Genomic DNA, 12,041 nt, shown 5'->3' on the forward strand with positions numbered 1-12,041 from the left:
TCTCTGGGGAATGGGCAAAGAACGTAGTAAGCCCGCAGGTCGGGACCTATGGGTCTTGGACCTAGCACAAACCTCACAAGCGGCGACGTAAGCCCTAACGTCCTTAGGCAACCCAGGCCACCAATAGTTCCTGGTAATGAGGTGTTTGGTACCCAAGATGCCAGGATGACCAGATAGTGCGGAGTCATAGTTTTCCCTGAGTACCCTTAGCCGGTATTGCAGGGGGACAAACAGCTTGTCCCCAGGGAGGTTCCCGGGAGCTGAACCTTGATCAGCCGCAATGTCAGAGGCTAAATCAGAATCAGTGGCAGAAACGATTATACCAGAGGGTAAAATACAAGCAGGATCCTTCTCAGAAGGAGGATTAGCCATGAAACTACATGACAGTGCATCAGCCTTAATATTTTTGGACCCAGCCCTATAGGTAACCAAGAAGTTAAATCTGGTAAAGAATAGCGCCCATCGAGCTTGTCTAGGATTAAGCCTCCGGGCAGATTCTAGGAAAACCAGATTCTTGTGGTCAGTAAGGACCGTTACCTGGTGTCTGGCCCCCTCCAGGAAGTGACGCCACTCTTCAAAAGCCCATTTAATGGCTAAAAGTTTGCGGTTGCCAATATCATAGTTACTCTCCGTGGGCGAAAACTTCCTAGAGAAGTAAGCACAGGGGCAGAGATGGGTGAGGGAGCTGGTACCCTTGGACAAGACGGCCCCCACTCCCACCTCGGACGCGTCAACCTCCACAATAAATGGCTCCCTTTGGTTGGGCTGAACCAGCACGGGGGCCGAGATAAAGCACTTCTTGAGGGTCTCAAAAGCCTGGACGGCCTCAGGAGGCCAGTGGAGGACATCAGCACCCTTGCGAGTGAGGTCCGTAAGAGGCTTAGCGACGACCGAGAAGTTGGCAATAAATCTCCTGTAATAGTTAGCGAACCCCAAAAAACACTGTAGCGCCTTCAGCGAGGCAGGTTGGACCCATTCCGCTACAGCCTGAACCTTGGCAGGGTCCATGCGGAATTCATGAGGAGTTAGGATTTGACCCAAAAATGGTATCTCCTGTACCCCAAACACACATTTTTCGGTTTTCGCAAACAGATTATTTTCCCGGAGGACCTTCCTGACATGCTCCACGTGGGAGGACCAGTCCTTGGAAAACACCAGTATGTCATCAAGGTACACTACAAGAAAATTTCCCAGGTACTCTCTCAGAATTTCATTAATAAAATTCTGGAAGACAGCAGGGGCATTACACAACCCAAAGGGCATGACCAGGTATTCGAATTGACCTTCGGGCGTGTTGAACGCAGTCTTCCACTCATCCCCCTCTTTGATGCGGATAAGGTTATACGCCCCCCGTAGATCGAACTTAGAGAACCATTGGGCCCCCTGAACCTGATTAAAAAGATCCGGAATCAAAGGAAGGGGATACTGGTTCCTTACTGTGACCTTATTCAAGTTCCGATAGTCAATGCACGGCCTAAGACCACCATCCTTCTTCCCCACGAAGAAGAAGCCAGCACCTACAGGAGAAGTCGAGGGGCGAATGAAACCCTTGGCCAGGCATTCTTGGATATACTCCCTCATGGCTTCACGTTCAGGACATGAAAGATTAAATATCCTACCCTTAGGAAGCTTAGCACCTGGTACCAAATCGATGGCGCAATCGTAATCTCTATGAGGGGGCAACACCTCGGAGGCCTCCTTAGAAAAAACATCAGCGAAGTCCTGAACAAACTCAGGTAGCGTGTTTACCTCCTCACGGGGAGAAATAGAGTTAACCGAAAGACATGACGTCAGGCATTCACTACCCCATTTGGTGAAATCCCCAGTATTCCAATCAAACGTGGGATTATGCAGCTGCAACCAGGGAAGACCTAATACCAGATCGGACGATAATCCCTGCATCACCAGTACAGAGCACTGCTCCAAATGCATGGAGCCAACAAGGAGTTCAAAAACAGGAGTATGCTGCGTAAAATAACCATTAGCAAGAGGAGTGGAGTCGATACCCACTACCGGGACAGGATAAGGCAAATCAATAAAAGGCATTTTTAGAGACATAGCAAATTCCACAGACATGATATTAGCAGATGAGCCAGAATCCACGAAGGCACTGCCAGTGGCAGACCGGCCAGCAAACGAGACCTGAAAGGGAAGCAAAATTTTATTGCGTTTCATATTAACGGGAAATACCTGTGCGCCCAAGTGACCTCCCCGATGATCACTTAGGCGTGGAAGTTTTCCGGCTGCTTATTCTTGCGCCTGGGACAGGTGTTCAGTTGATGCTTGTCATCCCCACAATAGAAGCAGAGACCATTCTTCCTGCGGAACTCTCTACATTGTCGAGGGGACATGGAGGCCCCGAGTTGCATAGGTACCTCCGAGTCTTCCGTGGAAGAGCGAGGAGACGGGACCTCGGGGGGGGGGGGGGATCGCAGGGAAGTCAGAGGGGAAAACACTGAAACGTTCAAGCTGACGTTCCCTGAGACGTCGGTCAAGTCGTACTGCTAGGGCCATAACCTGGTCTAGGGAGTCAGAAGAGGGGTAGCTAACAAGCAGATCCTTCAGGGCGTCAGATAATCCTAACCTAAACTGGCACCTTAGGGCCGGGTCGTTCCACCGAGAAGCTACGCACCACTTTCTAAAATCAGAACAGTATTCCTCAACAGGTCTCCTACCCTGACGTAAGGTCACCAGCTGACTCTCGGCTAAGGCAGTCCTGTCAGTCTCGTCGTAAATGAGTCCAAGGGCAGAGAAAAAACGATCAACGGAGGAAAGTTCAGGGGCGTCAGGAGCCAAGGAGAAGGCCCACTCTTGGGGCCCTTCCTGGAGTCGGGATATAATGATTCCCACCCGCTGGTTCTCGGAACCTGAGGAGTGAGGTTTTAGACGGAAGTAAAGTCTGCAACTCTCCCGGAAGGAGAGAAAAGTCTTACGGTCCCCTGAGAACCGGTCAGGTAACTTGAGGTCAGGTTCTAGAGGTGAGGTGAGGGGTACTACTATGGCAGCGTCAGACTGGTTGACCCTCTGAGCCAGGGCCTGGACCTGTAGGGAGAGGCCCTGCATCTGCTGGGTCAGGGTCTCAAGGGGGTCCATGATAGCGTCAGCGTAGGAGAAATGGTAGACTAGGTATGGGCTTGTGATTATGTAATGGCGGAAGGAGGTGAAGGGAACAAGTGAGCCCTAATCTACCCACCGCCCTGTCCCTGCCTACTTGCAACGACCCGCCCTAGGCGACGGGGTACAACTTGGCGGCGGTCCCTACGCTGACTAAGTGCAAGGGGATACAAACAGGGAGCAAGCAAGGGAAGGGGCAGTAGCCCACGGAACACCGTGAGGGAACGGAGTGGTGAACGAGCAGTCAGGATCAGGATGTAATAAAGTATACAAACGCAGAGCACGGAGCAGGAAGCAAGCCGGGGGCAGAGCGAAGCAGGATAAGCGGGAACTGAAGCAAGGCTGAAGCACGGCAGAAGCAGGCTGGAGCAAGGCAGCAGTGGGGCCAGGAAACCAGGAAGAATCACAAGCAATGAGGAAGAGAAAACGGCAGGTATAAATGGACAGGGGGCGGAGCTAACTCCGACTGACTAGGCCGCGATAGGCTCTCCCACTCCTGAGCCTGCCACCCTGATTGGTGGGAGCAGGTGTCAGTCTAAGAGGTCTGGCCTCAGGTGTCGATTGATTAATCCTGGGAGTATCCACAGACGTAGTGCCTGGCAGATCCTTTACTCCATGTGTTACATAGGCCCCAGTTCCCCAGTTAATATAGTACCTTTTTATAGACGTGGTGCGAGGGGGCCGCGAGCCCCCGGGCTTCGGGCCTCGGTCGCAATTGGGACCGCTGCGACCCCTATAGTTATGCCACTGCGTTTCTCCTCCTGTTGAGTAAGAGACTGTTAAAAAGATCATACACTAATACAATAACGTTTTTAACACTATACAAAAAAATAAAAAGTTATTAGATGTTAGACAAAAAACCTTTTCACATTTGTTCAATAAAATAAAGTTAAAAAAATTAAGGGGAAGTTCACACAGAGTTTTTAACACGTTTTTTGACGCGGAAACCGCGTCGGAAAATGCGCCAAAAAATGGACAAAAATACCTCTTATTGATCTAAATGGGAGGCTGAGGCGTTTTTTTCCCGCGAGTGGAAAAACCGTCTCGCCGGAAAAAGAAGCAACATGCCCTATCTTCGGGCCTTTACGTCTCTGACCTCCCATTGACATCAATGGGAGGAAGAGAAAGCGTATTTTGCAGCGACAAACGCAGCGAAAATCAACATGCAGGCAAAGCAAAATCTGCCTCAAAATTCCAAATGAAATTTTGAGGCAGATTTTCTGCCTGCAAAAAACTCAGTGTGAACCCAGCCTAAGATAAAATTGGTATCGCCACATCCCTAAATTTCCAGACCATCAGAATATACTGTTATTAATTCCACACAGTGAATGCAGTAAAAAAAAATAATAAAAAAATTATAATAATAATAATAATAATAATAATAATAAAATCTGCAAGAATTGCAGTTTTTTGGTCACCCCAAAATGGAATAAAAAGTGACCAAAAAGTCATATGTACCCCAAACCATGTGCACTGGAGCCATCACCATTGAAATCAATGGTGATGCAAACGGAAACCTATGGTTTCCATTTGCTTCAGTTTGGATTCCGTTCATGGGTTCCCCTGACGGAAAGCTCTGACGGAAACCATGAACGGAGCCCCGACGCAGATGTGAACGAAGCCTCTGTGTTCATTTTAGTAGGATTGACATGTCATTTCTACTGAGGTTGAAGTATCAAATATATCAGCTCCCACTGCTACAATGTTGTGTGTGTATATGCAACAATGTCAATATCTAACAGGGCAAAGTATTACCTATAGTAGCTGCAAGCCTGCAAAAACCTAGGGTAATGCACTAGATTATGAATATCTAATAGACATTGGTTGACCAATTGTATAGTCAATGTGCTATTGTTATTTCTGGATATTTATTTATTGCCCCTGCAGTCAGTCATGCTTTGTTAGACGCATATTAGTACACTGGTGGCTGCAGAACAATCAGGAGAACAGTCTCTGACATTTAAAATAACAATCGATGCCTCCCCGACATGTTTCACCAGCAAACGGCGTCATCAGGTATTCAGAGGCATAGAAATAAATCTCAGTTTAGTCTGGTGGTGGTCCGAGCACGGAGACCCCCACCAATCGCTAGAATGCAGCTGCTTCGTGTCTGTTCGGCTTTTTCTGAAAATAAATGTATCGTGTACGGACTCAATACAAAGTCTATGAGACAGTACTCCGATACATCGGCTTTCAGGAAAAAAACGAACAGAAACTAAGCAGCTGAGCGCTCACACGAGGACTTCAGCTGCTTCATTCTAGCGATTGGTGGGGGTCTCCGTGCTCGGACCACCACCAATCCAAACATCTGACATGTCACTATGACATGTCAGAAGTTTATTGAACGTTTAGCTACACTTTAACTTTTCAGAATAAGCTGTCATGTGTGTACATGAGGAATAACACTATTTCTGGTCATTATAGGACTTGTATTTTGCATTATTTAGCAGTTTTTCCCTCTGCAGGCTCTATCTCTAATTCTCAGTTATCTTTCAAATAGTAGGCGGAGCCTAACTGCTATCATGTCTTCTATACACTGCACACATAGAAGTGGATACTCCAGCTCTCCTATCTCTATCTATCACATATATGAAAGCTGCAGGAGCATTGAGGATATTATACAGCAGTAATGAGCAGTGTAGCTGACAATTCAGCTCTGGGGTGAGAGAAAACACTTATCAGGAAGCTGCAGAAAGCCTGCACGTGTCTCTCTTACTCTGCTCCTGCTCCCTCCTCCTGCTACCCCTACCCTCTCTATAAACTTGTATGGGCAGCAGCCTCTGTGTCTCTCCCTGCACCGTCCTCCTGCTCCCCCCTCCCCTCTCCAAAGACTTCAATGGGCAGGCTGTGAAGAGACACCCCCCACACTTCTTGCAGTCTGTCTCCTCTGCTTTGTTACTAGGGATAGATTTTGCTTGACAACAGGGGATGGGCAACAAATTACAGGAAGGGAGACACCTAGTGGCAGTAACTTCATGTGAAATTGCATGGATAAAAAAACTAAATTTTAATAGTAAGTCACTTATAAAGTTGATCTATATCAAGTATACTATTAGAGTAGCAGAAGTTTTTGAAAAGTTAGTGTCCATTTAAGCCAATAGGCAAGACCAAATGTGTCCAAAGGCCGGTGTGTGCTTGCCAATCAACAGCATTTCCCGGCGCATGCCCACATGGAATTTGATCCAAGATTACAAGTTATGGAAGAGGACTACTACAAGTTACAGAAGAGGACTACTACAAGTTACAGAAGAGGACTACTACAAAGTACCGAAGAGGACTACTACAAAGTACCGAAGAGGACTACTACAAGTTACAGAAGAGGACTACTACAAGTTACTGAAGAGGACTACTACAAAGTACCAGAGAGGACTACTAGAAGTTACAGAAGAGGACTACTACAAGTTACAGAAGAGGACTACTACAAGTTACTGAAGAGGACTACTACAAAGTACCAGAGAGGACTACTACAAGTTACAGAAGAGGACTACAACAAGTTACTGAAGAGGACTACTACAAGTTACTGAAGAGGACTACTACAAAGTACCGGAGAGGACTACTACAAGTTACAGAAGAGGACTATTACAAGTTACAGATGAATACTACTACAAGTTACCGAAGAGGACTACTACAAAGTACCGGAGAGGACTACTACAAGTTACAGAAGAGGACTACTACAAGTTACAGAAGAGGACTACTACAAGTTACCGAAGAGGACTACTGTGCATGTCTTTATAGTACAATGCACATCGTCTATAATGTCAGTGCGCAGTCTGATAGTCGGACAATATAAGTACTGCGCATGTCTTAGATATTCGATTTTAAAACCTCCTATATTTGTCAGAATATTCCAAGGCGCATTTCTGGCCTAAGAGTGCACCGTTCCCAAATTTACGAACTCACGCAACTGCAGTTTCAAATGAAGTGTACAACACCAATTAAAGATTTTGATCGATGCCGTCATTTGCGAACAGGTAATGTTTCATCCTGTACTAATTAACCAGCAAAATTTCTAGACAATTTTGGGAAGGCTCATTGGCTTATTCTCCAAGTAGAAACCATATAGAAATGGCTCTTGTAGCACACTGTATCACAGTGCCCCATAACACAGCCAGCCATAATGAGTGCCCTCATAATATTTCCAGGCATTGTATGGTGGTATTATTTATGTACTGTGAAGTAATATTATTGGAGCACAGTATAGCAGAACTATAATTTCGCTGTAATTGTGCTACTGTTTGTCATTTTTTATATATTGTAGGTGAATATTTTTTGTTACTCGTAACCGAGGTTTTCTGAGCTATTCTCCTTTCTCCTTTTTTCTTTTCCATTTCGTGAAAAATTAGGTTACAAAACCAAGGTGCTGGGAAAAAAAATCAATATCTGTACTATACTAAGCGCCGGAGATGTTATACTATAGCCCTGGACCTGTATGCGAACCCTTTAATACTAGATACATTTTAAGATTGTATGAGATTAGGAAAGAAAAGTCTGCCTTTTTTTCCCCCTGGAAACAGCTGCACTCTTGTTCATGGTTTTGTAGCTCAGCCCTGTTCATTTAGTGCCACGGCAGCTCTATATGGTCCCTATTGCTTGTTTTATGTAAGGACTGTGACTGGTATTACATAGGTACAATGGCTGGCCTTTGTGTACTGTGACTACTATAAATATGTATGCCCTGTTATATATGCACTACAGCTAGTACTATACTGTATGAACTGGTGAACTGTATGGCTGCCACTGGTATAGGGGTCCTGAGACTGTCACTCTTAAATGGTCTTATGAACTCATGAGAGTCTTGTGGTTGTCATTCTTATTGGAGTCCTGTGGTTGTCACTGTTATGGGGGTCCTGTGCTTGTCATTCTTATTGGAGTCCTGTGGTTGTCACTATTATGGAGGTCCTGTGGTTGATACACTTATTAAAGTACTGTGGTTGTCACTCTTATTGGAGTTCTATGGGTGTCACTCGTATGGGGGTCCTGTGCTTGTCATTCTCATTGGAGTCTTGTGGTTGTCACTCTTATGGGGGTCCTGTGGTTGTCATTCTTATTGGAGTTTTGTGGTTGTCACTCTTATTGGAGTTCTATGGGTTTCACTATTATGGGGGTCCTGTGGTTGATACTCTTATGTGAGTCCTGTGGCTGTCAATCTTATGGGAGTCCTGTGGCGGTTACTCTTATTAGAGTGCTGTGGTTGTCACTCTCATTGGAGTCATGTGGTTGTCACTCTCATTGGAGTTATGTGGTTGTCACTATTATGGGGGTTTTGTGGTTGTCACTCTTATGGGTGTCCTGTGGTTGATACTCTTATGGGAGTCCTATGGGTGTCACTCTTATGGGGATCCTGCAGTTCTCACTCTTGTGGGGGTCCTTTGCTTGATACTCTTATGGGAGTCCTGTGGTTGTCACTCTTATGCAAGTTCTATGGTTGTTACTCTTATTGGAGTCCTATGGGTGTCACTCTTATGGGGGTCCTGCGGTTGATACTCTTATGGGAGTCCTATGGCTTTCACTCTTATGGGGATCCTGTGGCTGTCACTATTGTAAGAGTCTTGTAGTTGTCCCTCTTATAGGAGTCCTGACCTTTGCTTCACATTATCATTATGTGTTCATATCTACTGGTAACTTGACATTCCAGAATTTCCAGGAAAGATGATTGTCAATTTAGGCAAAAGTTTCTCAAATAGGTTCACCACCCCTGTTGAAGAGATAAAAACATCCAAGAGGAAAGTTGGTGCCCTACCATTTAACTGGATCGGGTGCCATGTGGAACCTCATGGGTCACACACACCAAAGACCGACCCTGCTCAACATAATAAACATCCTAGCCAAAAAATGTAAAACCAAAAACCCCTTTGAGTTTCAATATATAATTTTTATACAAAGCACTGGGGGGCAGATAGATACTTCCCCCAGCAGATGGCAGTAGTCAACTACCATCATAGCTGAACTCTACATGAAAAAGTTGGAGTCCACCCAAGAAAAAGTTCAATTAACCTTCCTCATGATTCTCTGAAACTATCATAACACAGGATCTGCCTCAGTCAGCCTAATGATGAGACATGCTTGTTAAAAGCCGATGTCTCGTGCTCAATAAAGCCACTGGCTCTCAGGAAAAAAAAACTACAACATTGATTACATTGTGTTTAGCTCCGTTTCCACAGAGGACACATATAATTCTGCTGTACAACAGTAAACACCACAAGACGGTAAGTAAAGAGCCTATGGTATATAATTTTAATACTCAATATAATATATAACATAATATATTGCACTTGTACAGATGTAGCAGAGCTGAATTTATCATATAACTGTTTTGTTTATGCATATTGATGACTGTTATAGTTATGATGATGTATTACGTTTACCTGCAGTCCTATGCAAAACTGCAGAGGACAACCTTAGCTCTGCTAAGTATTACAAGTTATATAACTTATATTGTTAACGTCTGCATAGGGTCAGCCATTTGTACAAGGAATTTGACTAAGGCAAAATGTAAATAAGATTAAGATTTTCCATGTTAATTAATAAGGTTATCAATGTGTGTAATTACCATAATGTATTTTGCATAGATTTTTCTTGTCTTAATGTCACTATGGCAACACAGATGTAGCAGAGCTGAATTTGTTATTTAACTCTTTGAGCTGTATCTTTGTGAGCCACAATAGTTCTTCTATTTAACTGGACAGGTTGGAGAATATTCATCTCTGATTGGAAATGTCCTTTACAGTAAAGCCCTTTAATAAAAGTAGAAAGATCAACTATTTCAAAGCTCAGATTTAAAATTTTTAAAGGGTATGTCAACTTTCGCAACCATTTTTGCATTGCTTCACTGCATTAAAACTAAAAAAAATGAGGGGACTTTGAAAATAAACTTAATACTCTCCAATTGTGTGTAAACAGCTCGTATGCGAACTTATGTGTCACCATGGTTACAGACAACAAAAAGCCCTGTGTAGTCAGATACTGCAGACGTGTGTTACTTCCTCCTACCCCCTGTTCTTACTTACCTAGAGGCGGCAGTGGACAAGGCAGATGAAAGGGACTAACACATGACTGCAGGACTTGTTTATTGTCTGTAACCATACAAACATTGGCCTGCATAGGAGCTGTATACCCATAACGGTAGATTATAATTAATTTAAAGAGGTATTCCGGTTACAACAAGTTACCCCCTATCCGAAAGGTAAGGGATAACTTGATGAAAGGTGGGTATCCAACAGCTGGGACCCACACCGTTTACGAGAACGGTGGTCCCGAGCCCCTCGTTTGAACCCTGTGATCCATTCACTCTTTATGGGAGCGCTGGAGATAGCCAAGTACAGCGTTCGACTATTTCCGGCGCTGCCATACAGAATGAATGGAGCGCAGTGTGCATGAGCGACCTGCCGCTCGGTTCAAACGAGGGGCTCGGGACCCCTATTCTCGTAAACAGTGGGGTCCCAGCTGTCAAACACCCACCGATGAACATGTTACCACCTACCCTACAGATATGGGGTAACTTGTTGTAACCAGAATTCCCCTTTAAGACAATTTACAAAGTTGCTTCATTTTTTATAATCATTTTTTTTTAGATGCATTGTAGGAATCAAAAATTGGTGGATAAAGTATACAAACCCTTTCAGAAATGTATTGTCAGGAAATAGAAAATCTCTATGAAGACATTTTTTAAGTGTTTAGCGCAAATTCTATTTCCCTGTTGTAATCTGGGGCCCGTATCAACTTTTGCAACAGATTATTCCTACAAACCTACAGGAAAATAGTTAATATATTCGGAAGGAGCTCTTTCTTTCTTCTGACTACGGGTTGTTCAGGCCGGTCTGTAGAGTTATACCTATAAGAGGAAACAAAATAAATATAGTGGGTGAATATGTTATGGGCACTCATGCCCACAGGGACCTTGGTAGGTGACCCATTTTTGTAGCTGTCATGATATTAGTGGGATGGTTTAGGCTCCATCATGTTCCTATTATGAACAGACATCATCAGGGGCACACTGACAACGGAGGGCCCCTGTGCAAGGTCGATATATTGGCCCCTTATTTTGCAACTGACAATTTTATGACAGCAGGGTGGTAGCCATAAACCCCTTCATTCATGGCTGGGCATAGTGACCAGATTGTAGCAAGCACTATTATTGTTTTTTAATGTGTAGTGAGCCCCCCTGCCTTTAACGCCTTAGTGACCAGCCTATTTTAGGCCCTAATGACCGAGCTATTTTTTTTCTCGTTTTTCTATAGTCGCATTCAAAGAGCTAGAACTGTTTTATTTTTCCATCGACATAGCTGTATAAGGTCTTGTTTTTTGCGGGATTAGTTGTACTTTTTAATGGCACCATTTTGGGGTAGATATAATTTTTTATTAACTTTTATTAACCTTTTTTTGGGGGGGGGGAATAGAAAAAACCCTGAAATTCCTTCATTGTTCTATGCGCATTAAACTCACGCCGTTCACTGTGCGACGTAAATAACATGTTACCTTTATTCTATAGGTCGGTACGATTACGGCGATACCACATATGTAGAGGTTTTTTATGTTTTACGACTTTTGCACAATAAAAACACTTTTGAAGTAAAATTATTTGGTTTTTGCATCGTCGCTTTCCAAGAGCCGTAACTTTTTTCTTTTTCCATCAATGTAGTGATTTTTTGGGTTTGTTTTTTGCGGGACGAGACGTAGTTTTTATTGGTGGTATTTTGGGGTACATGGGACTTATTGATTAAACTTCATTATGACTTTTTGGGGGGTCAATGGAAAAAAATAGCAATTTCGCCATTGTTTTTTTGCGTTTTTTTTACGGTGTTCACCTTGCGGTTTAAAGAGGCTCTGTCAACAGATTTTGCAACCCCTATCTGCTATTGCAGCAGATCGGCGCTGCAATGTAGATTACAGTAACGTTTTTATTTTTAAAAAACGAGCATTTTTGGCCA

The 12,041-nt window shown here is 44.1% G+C and overlaps 1 protein-coding gene across 4 annotated transcripts in view; it reads left to right on the forward strand.

The window, feature by feature from the left end:
* The window catches only part of LOC142748788 (tetraspanin-11-like), a 131,317-nt gene that overhangs the window by 55,878 nt on the left and 63,398 nt on the right, over nucleotides 1–12,041 (forward strand). The window contains exon 1 of one of the 4 annotated variants that reach the window (XM_075856053.1): nucleotides 9,134–9,320. The exons of the other annotated variants lie outside the window; for them this stretch is intronic. The gene's annotated coding sequence lies outside the window, so the exon portion shown is untranslated. Of the gene's footprint in view, nucleotides 1–9,133; nucleotides 9,321–12,041 lie in introns of those variants that run through there. 4 annotated transcript variants of the gene reach the window in all.

This window comes from Rhinoderma darwinii, chromosome 3, assembly GCF_050947455.1.
Source record: "Rhinoderma darwinii isolate aRhiDar2 chromosome 3, aRhiDar2.hap1, whole genome shotgun sequence".
In the NCBI taxonomy this organism is placed as follows: domain Eukaryota; kingdom Metazoa; phylum Chordata; class Amphibia; order Anura; family Rhinodermatidae; genus Rhinoderma; species Rhinoderma darwinii.